Source organism: Pteronotus mesoamericanus, unplaced genomic scaffold (assembly GCF_021234165.1).
Source record: "Pteronotus mesoamericanus isolate MK-2021 breed Mesoamerican mustached bat unplaced genomic scaffold, CSHL_Meso_final contig_94, whole genome shotgun sequence".
NCBI lineage: Eukaryota > Metazoa > Chordata > Mammalia > Chiroptera > Mormoopidae > Pteronotus > Pteronotus mesoamericanus.
The window spans coordinates 13,747,433-13,759,824 of record NW_026555285.1 but is presented as its reverse complement, the minus strand read 5'-3'; positions in this window follow the sequence as shown (position 1 = coordinate 13,759,824).

The following is a 12,392-nucleotide window of genomic DNA, read 5'->3' as shown; positions in this document are numbered from 1 at the left end:
AATTTCTACAGAACTGACCTTATCAGAATTTGTGAAATATTACATTATCTGATTAGGTGCTGAAAGTGATTTCCCATTTCTTAAAAATAAGTACACTTTTTCTATATTGAACACCTAACTCTTTTAAAAGGTGAGCAAATATTTTTACAAACAACTATTCTGAGTAAAGAAAATGTAGTAAATTAATTATCCTATAGAAAAGCATTTATAATTAGATATTTTTCAAGTAACAAAGTTTCAAAAGCCATGAAATTTAAAATTTTATTTCTTATTATAAATCTTATACATATTTCTCACTGCCTTAAATACACATGCACCTTAATTATATTTCCTAGTATAACAGGTGATAAAATCTTTAAATTTAAAAGAGTTAATAATAAAATTTGGTAAAAAGTCAAATCACAAAATATTAAGTTTTTAGTATCAAAAATATGTAAACGTAACTGCTTAAATCACAGGAAATTATTGTTAGAAGCCACTTAATACAGCATCAAGTATAACTAATACTATCGATAAATTTAGGAAAATAACATTCAGAAAAATTGATAGCAGATAACAGAATATCTACATGAGGCTAACTCTCTTTGTCCCACCACACATACACACACACACACACTCACACACAAAATAGAGACAGAATAAGCTACAGAATCTTGGGGCTTTTCATTAAATATTTCTAAATAGCAGGTACAGGCATAAAAGAAATTATACTGGCCACTGAATGAAAAAAATCAGAGATAAGATAGTAATACCTGCTATGTTCATTGTAAGCAAAATGAAAATATAAGAAAGCTAACATTTTGCTTTCTCCAGGCCAGAATTGCAGTGCAAAAGGAAGCAAGAACACCTAATTGTACAGAGATGATTATGTCCGGCTTTGCTCAGAGATCATTAAAAGACATTATTAGGACAATTGAGGAAATTTATATATTGATGTTATAAAATATTTTAGTCTTTAGCATTTTTAAATCAACATTTTATTTTCTGAATGCAATTACTATATTGGAATTATGTTGGAATGTCTTTGTTTTTAGGATAAATAAGTATATTTTAAGATAAATCATCATATTGTTTATAAACAATTTTTAAAATCCTCTGAAAAAATGTTATGCATAGAACCAGAGAGAGAGAAAGAAGTTTGTTGCAAATTCTAATGATTTTCTGAATTTAGGTGATTGACATATGAGTTGATAGTACCTTGCAATACTTTTTTTAGGATTACAATTTCTTTGAAAATAAAAAAAGGAGAAATATAAAGTACATAACACACTACCCAAAGCAATCTATAGATTCAACACAATCTCTATTAAAATACCAATGATATTTTAATACATATTTCACAGATATAGATCAAACATTTCAAAAATTTATATGGAATCATAAACAATCAGAAATAGCTGAGGCAATTTTGAGAAAGAAGAACAAAGTAAGAGTGATCACAGTACCTGACATCAAACTATATTATAAGCTCACTGTAATCAAACAGTCTGGTACTGGAATAAGAACAGACACATAGATCAGACTAGAATGGAACAGACCAGAGATCCCAGAAATAATCCCATGTTTCTATGGTCAATTCATATATGACAAAAGGGCCAGAAACTTAAAATGGAGTAAAAATAGCCTCTTCAACAAATGGTGTTGGAAGAGATGGACAGCTACATGCAAAAAAATTGAAATTTGACAACCAACTTACACCATATTTGTGAAATGCAGTTTACACAAAAGTAAACTCAAGATGGATAAAAAAACTTAAATATATGTCGCAACACCATAAAAGTCCTAGCAGAGAATGTAGGTAGGAAACTCTCAGATATTCCACATAGCAATATTTTCATAGATATGTCCTCTAGGGGAAGGGACATAAAAAGGAAAAAATAAACAAATGAGACCATCAAAATAAGAAGCTTCTGCATGGTTAAAGAAAACATCAGCAAAATGAAAAGGGAACCAACCATATGGGAAAATATATTTGCCAATGATACATCAGATAGAGGTTTGATCTCCAAAACATATAGAGAACTCACACACAGGACTCCACTCCAGGAAGACAAACAACTCAATTAAAATATAGGCAAAGGGCCTGAACAGGCAATTCTCCAAGAAGGACAAACAGAGGGCCCAGAGACATATGAAAAGATGCTCAGCATCACTAGCCATGAGTGAAATGCAGATTAAAACCACAGTGAGATACCACTTCACACAGATCAGAATTACCATCATAAACAGATCAACAAACAAGTGCTGGTGAGGTTGTGGAGAAAAGGGAACCCTAGTCCACTGTTGGTGTGAATGCAGACTGGTGCAACCACTGTGGAAAACAGTTAGGAATTTCCTCAAAAAGCTAAAAACGGAACTGCCTTTTGACCCAGCAATTCCACTGCGGGGATTATACCCTAAGAACACCAAAACACCAATTCAGAAGAACCTATGCATCCTAATGTTCATAGCAGCACCATTTACAGTAGCCAAGTGCTGGAAACAACCTAAGTGCCTGTCAGTAAAAGGGTGGATCAAAAAACATGGTACATTTATACAATGGAATACAACACAGCAGGAAGGAGGAAGGAGCTACTACTCTTTGAGACAGTAAGGATGGAGCTGGAGAGCATTATGCTAAGTGAAATAAGCCAGGCAGTCAAGACAAATAATATATGATCTCACCTATAAGTGGAACCTAATCAACAAAAATATAACCAGCAACATTGAAATAAAGAACAAACAGACAGTAACCAGAGGAGAGGGGAGAGTGGATAACAGGGGGAAGAAAGGGAAGTGTCATCAAGGAACATATGCAAAGGACATGATGGACAAAGCCAAAAGTGGGTAGGACCAAGGGTGGGAGGTGGGGATGCGTAGGGGAAAAAGGAGAAAATTGTCCTTGAACAATGATAAGTGATTTTTTAAAAAATTTACTGAGAATAATAAACAATAAAAAAAGACCAATAGCTTTCTTCACACTAGGGATTTTCTATGACTTTCCATCATTTCAGTTGTTATTATCTAAACATTTTCCAATGAATATGCATTAATTTTGTAATAAGATAATGATTATTTTAAAAATACATGAAAACAAACAGAAAAATAACTAGATAGAATACATATTGTGTAAAGATGTAGAGCTTTATTTTAACATAGTTGCATGAAGTGTTCTGGAGGGCTTTAGTAAGTAAATAACATAATCTTATTTTCTGATTTTAAAAGATCCCTCAGCACTATGGAAAATATATTATATTGAGAATGATGTGTCAAATGACCAAGTCCTAGGCTATTGCAGTAGCCCAGAAAAAAGGCACATATATTGGATAAAGAAGTGGGGATGATGAAATGCATTAAAAAAAATCAGTAACATATTTTGGAATTAGATTCAGCAACATTGTTGATGGATTTGTTTGGTTGAGCAAGGCAGAGAGAGAATGGTTATTAGGTTTTTGAGAAGATGGACAGATGTGTCATTATTTCTTTTATTATTGTTCAAATACGTTTGTCTCCATTTTCCTGCCACCACTTTCTCCTGGTCCCACCCACACCCACCTCCCTCTCTCAGTCCTTCACCACTTTGGCTTTGTGCATGAGTCCTTTATACATGTTCCTTGATTCCTTACTCTTACCCTTCTTTTCCCTGTTACTGCCCTCCCTCCTTCCCTCTTATTACCGTCGGTTTGTTTTAACTTTCAATGTTTCTGGTTATATTTTTCTTGCTTGTTTGTTTTGTTGATTAGGTTCCAATTATAGGTGAGATCATATGGTATTTGTTTTTACCCCCTGACTTATATCACTTACCATAATGCTTTTCAGTTCCATCCATGCTTTTGCAAATGGTTGTAGCTCGCTCTTTCTGTTGCATAGTATTCCATTGTGTAAATGTACCAGAATTTTTTGATCCACTCATTTAATGCCTCTTAGTTTTTCTTGAGTCTTTTTTTCATTTTCTTGCTCTTTCCAGGAGCTTTTTCCCACCTTGTCCTTCAGCTCACTGATTCGATCCTTGTTTTTGTCTAGCCTGATTTTGACTCCTTCTTCTGTGTTTTTCTATTCAGAAATCATATTCTTCATTTCTTCTTGCCTCTTATTGATAGTTTCTATATCCTTTTTAATGCTGATATAGTTTTCAGTAAGTTCCTCATAGTTTCCCTGTAGTTTTTTAAATTCTCTCTGAGCTCATTGAGCTTCTTTAGAACCATTGTTTTGAACTCAATATCTGATCGTTTACTTGCCTCTATTTCATTCAGTTCTCTTTTTGGGGATTCCTTTTTTTCCCTTTGATTGGGGAGTGTTTCTTTGTCTCCCCTTTATTTGTGAGACTCTTCTTTTCTTTGCCTCTGTTTCTTAAATTAATTTTCTTGACTTCCTGACTTTGTGTTGTGAATTTCTATGGTAGGAAACTGTTTTTTTTTTCTAGATCTGCCTCTGTTGATGTCAGATGTTGACCCCATCTGACCTTAGGCAGACTGTTCAAGACTTCCAGGAATCTACTCTCTGTGGCTGTCTCCTTCAGTTGTTAATTTAGTCAATCTGCACTCAGCAGTCAGGCTCAGGCACCACAGGGTGGGGCAGAGTTCCTCTTGGTGGCAGGGCTATTGTGTCCTCTCATGCTTCTGCCACTCAAGGGAGTGGTCTGCCTGAGCAAGAGGGCTGCTGCTATATACGGGATGACTCAGCACTGGGATCTTGCTTGCAACTTCTTCAGTTCTCTCCCCAAAGCCTCCTTCCCCAATCTCTCCTCAGGCATCTCTAGCCCATTCTGCCCCAACCTTTACAAGAGCCCAGGGCAAGTGGCCGCAAATAAAAATTTATGCATTGGCCCTTTAAAAGGCTCCTTGCATCTTCGGCCACCTGTCTCTGTCAGAGTGCAACCTTGCCAGTTTTTGAAGCTGGCTGTTATCTGTGTACTGTTTGGTCTCTGGTACTATAGGCTGGAGATCCCCACTTATGGTTTAAACCCCTTTCTTCTCAGGGGGACCCCACTGGACATTTAAATATACCTCTGGCAGTGCCACCCGTGGGCACCCAGCCCATCTTCTCAAGTCTCTACTGTACTCCTTACTTATCAGGTTGTTTTAAAGCTGGTTCCTCTGTCTGTCCAAGGCCATAAGACTCCTCTCTCACTATTTTTCAGTTTTTTTTTCACAGGTGACTTCTCCACAATTTAGTTGCAATTCCAGATTGGTCCTGGGAGAAGGTCAGTGTGACTTCCAATCACTCCTCCACAATCTTGCCCTTCCCCAGAAGATGGACAGATATGTCATTAAATGAGATGTAATTGATGAAACAATCTTGTAAGGCAAGTGCAAGAGTTTTGTTTACTTATATTAACTTTCATGTGCCTTTTAGGCTATTATGGGAGTTATAGTTTTGAAATTGAGGTGTGAAGCTAGTAAGAATCTAGGAAGCTATAAATTAGAGATTAATCATTACAGAGATGCAATTTAAAACAATGAAATTCTGTGATATCCAGTGAGAATGAAGAGTGGAAATAGAAACAATATTAAAATTTAGGAGACAGTTTGGGGAAATTTCAAAATTTAGAGATCAAACAAAAAATATAAATTTGAAAATAAGGCATAGATAAATTAATCTATGACAAAATAGGAGAAGCAGGGAATAGCAGAGTTAAAAATTTCTAGAGAAGTGCAGATTTCAAGATGAAAGGAATGCTCTAAAATCAAGATTAAGATAAGAATGGCCATTCTCATAGCACTGTAGGTTCTAGCTGGAAATGAGAAAAAATATGACTAAAGGTATCCACATACCTAAAGAAATAATTAAACAATTTTACTTGCATGTAATATAATCCTTTATATATAGAACATTTTATAAAATCCACTAATAAACCTTTAGAACTAATAAAGGTATCTAGTGATGTTGTAGGATATAAGATCAGTACACAATATACCAAAATTAGATTAAAATATCATGTAATATAGTATTATAAATAATGAAATACTTAGGAATAGATATAACAAAATAAATGAAACACTTGTACACTGAAAACTACAACACAATTGTTGATAAAATTTAAGTAGTATAAAGAAATGAAATGATATCCTATGTTCATGTATTGATGGACTTAATATTGGTAAGATCATAATATTTCTTAAATTGATCAACAGGTATAACACATTTTAAACAAAATTTTAATTGCCTTTGGGAAAGAAATTGATGAGCTAACCTGAAAATTCATATAAAAATGAAAGACAATCAGAATAGTTAAAACAGTCTTGAAAAATAAAATTAAAGATAGAGGAGACATTCTCAGCAATTTGAAAATGTAACTCATGTCTATACTAATCAAAATAGCTTGCTAGTAGCATAAGGATAAACATATAAAACACTGAAACAGAACTGAGAGTCCAAAAATGAATTTATAGACTATGTAAATTAAATTTTAATTAGGATGTCAAGACAATTCCATGGTGGAAATAATAGCTTTTTCAGCAAATGGCGCATGGACAGCTGAATAGCCATGGATGGGATAACTTGGTGGACAGGTGCAAAGAAATAGAGTTGGACCTCTACTTCATACCACACATACAAATTAAATTAAAATTTACAATAGATCTAAATCTGTAAAACTCTTGGAAGATATTATAGGAGTAAATATTTGTGACCCTGAGGTAGGTAGAGTTTTGTTAATAGATAAGCCTAAATGCACAGATTTCAAAAGAAGAAATAGATATATTAGAATATATGAAGTTAAAAATGTTTGCACTACATATCATACTATTAAGAAAGTGTCAAAAAAACCCCCACAGGATTAAACTATTTGCCATATTTCTAAAGAAACTTGTATTTTCACTATATAAATAACTCTTAAAACTTAATATAAGAAAAGAAGAAGCCAATTGAAAGTGGGTGAAGGATTTGAATAGACTTTTTCTCCAAAAAAGAATATAAAACTGTTCAGTAAGAATATAAAGTGATTCTCAACATCATTAACTATTAGAAAAGTGTAAATCAAAACCTCATGGAGAAAGCACTTCACACACATTGGAATATGTCCATCAATATTATATCCACCCAATAATATGTCCATCAATGTTAAACATACAGATACTATTTTTTTTCTCAGTTTTTCATCTCATTTCAGAGCCTACTGGGTGGTTGGCTTTTGAAGTAGAGGTGAGGGTAAGTCTTGTGAGAGTAAGCCCTTTACCTGTAGAGTAGCATCACAAATGATTTTAATTGGAGGATACGCAGTTGATTTCACAGAAGATTGCTTGATATGATGAAAAGTCCCACACATGTGGTGCCAGAAGTGTTTGTGAGTGAGATAGTAGTGCAAAAATAAAGGAGAAACACATAGGAAGAGTATGTCTTTCCCAAACAGTAAGCCACCCAGACTGTGGGGTTGTGTTATGGCAGCCCAAGGAAATTAATATTCTCTGGACCCAGGATGACCCAATAATATGTCCATCAATGTTAAACATATAGACTATGTTTTTCCCTCAGCTTTTCATCTTATTCCAAAGTCCACTGGGGGGGAAAAAGATTCTATTAATTAAAACTGTCTCATTTTCCTATTATAGAATGTATCAAAGTAATTTCACCAATAACCATTCTACTTCGTTTCAATGTACATAAAACAGAATTGCTGCCCTGTCTTTAACCTAAAGCTGTTTTTAAGGCTTACTTTTTATTCACATTTAATGATAACAGAAAAGTCTAAATACTGAGATAACATTCTATTGTTATGGATTTTAATCAATATTTGCATTTATTGGTGAGGTATAAATTTTCTAAAGTTTGAAGACTCTAGGACAAAGAGATTTAGAGAAATGAACAATAGAAAAAGTAATAAAAGAATAGGAAGTATAAGGGGAAAATGGTCAAGATCTGAAAAATAAGATAACAAGATTTCAACAGAGTGTAAGGAAAAAAAAAGTAATTTTTTATTGCCAGAGTAGGGAGTTGGTTATTGATGTTGATAGACGCTAGTACTATTACCACACTCACTTACTAAAAAGAAACAAATAGGATTATCCCCAAACATATATTTAGATAGTTGTATAAAAATTCACAGAAATATATAATGAGATATTAACTATTTTACCTTAGCTTTTCTTCTTTCTCTTATTTTCTGAAATAAAGTTTTCATTTAAGAAATGTTTAATACCTACATACAAATAAGATTTCAAGGAAAGTACACTTTAAAAATATGTAAGACAGTTCTGTCAAACATTATTCTGGACAATTTTTAATAATATTTTATTATCACAGAAAGTGTTCTTTTATTTTGATTTCTATTATCTGCTATATTTTGTTAAATTCAGAGAAAGTCACAACATCTGAAATCATAAATACTGTTGCTTGTATGTATTTTATGCAGAAAATGAAAGAACATCAAGGGTTGACTATTTCTCACATTCTTACAAACTTAATTCTCTAAAATTTTAGTCATATATACATGAAGCATATTTCAATACAAAAAAATTAGGGGGTGCTTTATGTCAAATATATTTCCTAGATATATATTTTGATTTTTTAAATCTAGTTTTATATACATAATATTGGTAGTGTAAAAACATACTGGGGACTAGAAAAACCCTAAATTCCATAGAAAAATAATTAACTAAAATGTGTCAGGATTTGTATCATTGTCTTATAATGAAATGTTCACCGGTTTTCAAGTAGAAGACTGAATAATATAATAGTTTTGACATTTTACACACATGACGTTGAGGCTATTTGGAATATCTAAATCATAGATTATCTATATGTAGAATAATATGAAAATGTATAAATTTTAAAACCATTTTGTGTATCTTAATATGGCAGGGAACTCCATTCTGTGTTGTAACTTTTTCTGGAGATGCTATTTAAAATTTCAATTTATTTTGTTTTGCTTTTGACTTATTTAAAGGTAAAGATAATCATCTGTTTTATACATTTTAAAGCTAATCACATAATGTTGTATGTTGTCATATGTTAAAGTTTAACATTTTAAAATGTACTTCTTTTATAAACTCTTAAGACACTTAGAATGTTTAGTTCATTTCCAGTCTGTGAGTTGCAACAAATAATAAAAAAAGACATATAATTTGAGTTATTTCCATTTAGAGTGATTTCAGTAGTTGTCCATTTTTTTTCTTTTAGTTTTCTTTTCTGTTGTTGATGTAGTTTATATGTACAGCAGATGGCAACAATCATAGAAATCAGCACAGCAATCAAAGGGATCAGTAGTATGATGCATCTTTGTTAGGGTCACAGGATGCACCCACTGGGAAAATAACAGCAACATCTGACAGCAATGGCTGAACACTGAATCTGCTTAGTAATCAGACAGGATCAGGACCTAAGGTGACCTAGAATTGCTGAGTGAAATAAGGGAGGATAAAAAAGGGTGCCAGAAGTTTATTTGCAGCGACAAGATTATTACAGGCAAATACATCCTTTTTACTAGCTTGTAATGCAGGAGCCCTAAACCAGGGATCTGTACTTGTGTTCCAAAAAGACCACCCGGAGGACCAACAGATATGGACATGCCATTTATTACTCACATTACAGGTGAGTGCATCGATTGCAGCAGAGGAAGACCATGCCCCTCTCCAGCCTTGGTGCTACTTATAGGGTTAGGGAGGGAGTAGCATGTGAAAATTCTACACTTTTGTGATAAACACAGGAGACTTGAGACACAGGGGTCTTGAGATGCCTGGGACACCCAGATACAGATTGCTTTCCTCGTTCCTCATGGTTACTGGCCAGGCAGCCACCTGTTCCCTGAGGTCGTGGAGGGGCCATGCCCTGAATTACCAGACTCAAGAGTTTAATATCCATCACATTCTTTACATTCAATTACACGTTGGTTACAATAACTTAGTCAACTGCATGAACTGAAAGCAGGCAGACTTGCACAAGAATATTCTCACTCCTTACTAATGAGTATATAATGATACGTGTCAAAATCTGAGCATTTTCAATAAATCACCTGAATTCAAATGGTGATGTTAGTGCTCACAATTTTGTCTTTACCAGTTTATCTATCATGGATACATTTAATGAAAGTTATATTGTAAATTTCTATAGTACTTTTAAAGTTTTTTTCCTAAGGATTTTAATTGATGTTTTTAACCATTCTTCCTTTTCTCTCTTGATTTCGGTATTTTAAAATGCCCAGATTAAACATTATGTCTAGTTGTGCCACAGAGAGCATTTGAAGATGGGATAGGGCGTTTGAATTGGAAGACTGAGTAAAGTATGTGCCTCTGCAATGTGAGTGGGCATTCTCCAATCCTTGGAGGGCCTCTAATCCAACAAAAGGCAGAGAGAAGAGGCATTTACTCTGTTTTTTTTCCTGCCTTACTGCTTCAGCTGATATCAGTCCTCTTCTGCCCTTGGATTGTTTTTCTTTCTATAGAGATCCCAGACTAACACAAACTCTTGATTATTGATTCCTCTCTCTGATTGATTGCTCTCTGCTACATTATTTGTAAGGATCCTTGAATTAGCATGACTAACACCTGACATCATTTACATAAGAAAAGTTTCTTTCTGATTTTCAGATCAGTGTTACTATGTTGTTTACAGCAAGAATTTAGACCTGAAATCTAATTTCTTCATCTTTCTTCCCATAAAATCCAGTTAGTGATTTCTTCCATGTATAAAATTTTGTTAATCTTCCTTTCTCAATATCATCATTCTAATTATATTTTTTTATTTCACTATAAACAATTTAAAAACATAATTTTATGATAGGTGTCTTATGGGGCATGTGTTTCTAAACTTATTGCATCTGGAGTATTATGTGAGCCTTGTGAACAATTTCTATTTTCCAATGGACAAGAGCTAAGATGGTCTAAAAGGAATAGTATTAGTTTATGTGAGTATGCAAGCATATATTTATATGTATTTGTATGAATGTATCACCATATTTATGTATTTAAAAACATTTTGTGGGCCTTTTAGTTTTCAAGTAAATGAATAAAAGATGTGCTTTTTTTTTAGTATTTTGGTTAAGCTTACTGCAGCTATTAATTTACTGTGTTTATGAAAACAGCAGTTTTGTTGTTTTGTTCAATTTTTCTTAATTTGTATTTTAGATTTCTGGTACCTTCAAATTATTTCACTTTCTTAGAATATTTGTATTTTTCCTAGAAAGTCAGAAGAGTAAATATGCAAAGGAAATTTATAATTTTGAGCTAATCTCAAACTTAGTCTTTGGGGAAGAGTATGACATGAACTGTATTTAGAAATATGAAAAGTATTCTGGAGTATTATCTTTCATATATTTTATTTAAGACTCATCAAGCCAAACTCTGTAAATATTCCATACTTTAGTGTTTTATTTGGATTATCACTGCTTTGAATATGTTATTCGCTGCATAAGTATTTTCCCTGAGGAGAATTTATCTGTGAACTGAGATTCCTCCAGAAGCAGAATTCCTAACAGTTCAGAAATTAAGAGTATATAGTTCTCAGCGGGAACAATGCACAATTACCTAAACTAAAAAAACACAGAGGTAAGTAGATTTTCGCAATTATGAAATACAACAGTCCTTTAATGTCAAATTCTCTCCATAATTAAGAGTAGACCTTTAAAGCGGGTTTTTTGCTTTCATAAACTGAAAGACTAAAAGGCATAGGAGGGGAAGCAAATTACTATTTGGTTGCGTTCCTATTGTGATATAATGATAAAATACTATTAACTAGTTTTGTTTAAGGTTAACAAAGATTTTTCGATGCCTATCACCAGTTTATACTAACCTAGAGTAGCAACTTTTCCACCAGATTTTAGAGAACTAAGAAGAGAAAGTGCAACATATTATTTTCATTTTCTTCATAATACTAGAGCAATTTTATTCCAGGAGTAAGAAAAAAACATTGCAACTGATTGTTCTGTAAATTTAATATACCCAAAAAATAGTATATGATAAGTGAATTGGTTACTATGATAGTTATTTAAATAAGATCTTAAAATTATGGGAAAATGAACCTTCTCTGAAATTGCATTCCTTGCATTTAGAATACTGATTTTAGATATATTTTATTTTTTGGTGAATATACTAGATGTAAAATTGATTATATTTTGCCACATAATGCACTTCACAGTATTGAGGTAGATGAGCTTTTGATACAAACAGCCACAAGTTTGAAATCTTATCTTTTAATATCTAATAATACACTGGTAATTCATTTTATATGTCAACTTTAGTTTCTTTTTTAAGTTCTGATATATGATAAAACTAGTACAGTGTCAAAAGTAGAGCATAAAATATCAAGTATTATCTATATTACTAACATTTTATTCATTTTTTACATAGGAAGTTATGGTTTGCTAAATGAAGTTTTTTTATTTTTAATGAGGCACATGTTGCACTGAGTAATATCAGCTATACTAGTTGAACTGACATTCATTTATTACTTTTATTATAAAATACTATAAAATGTATTTA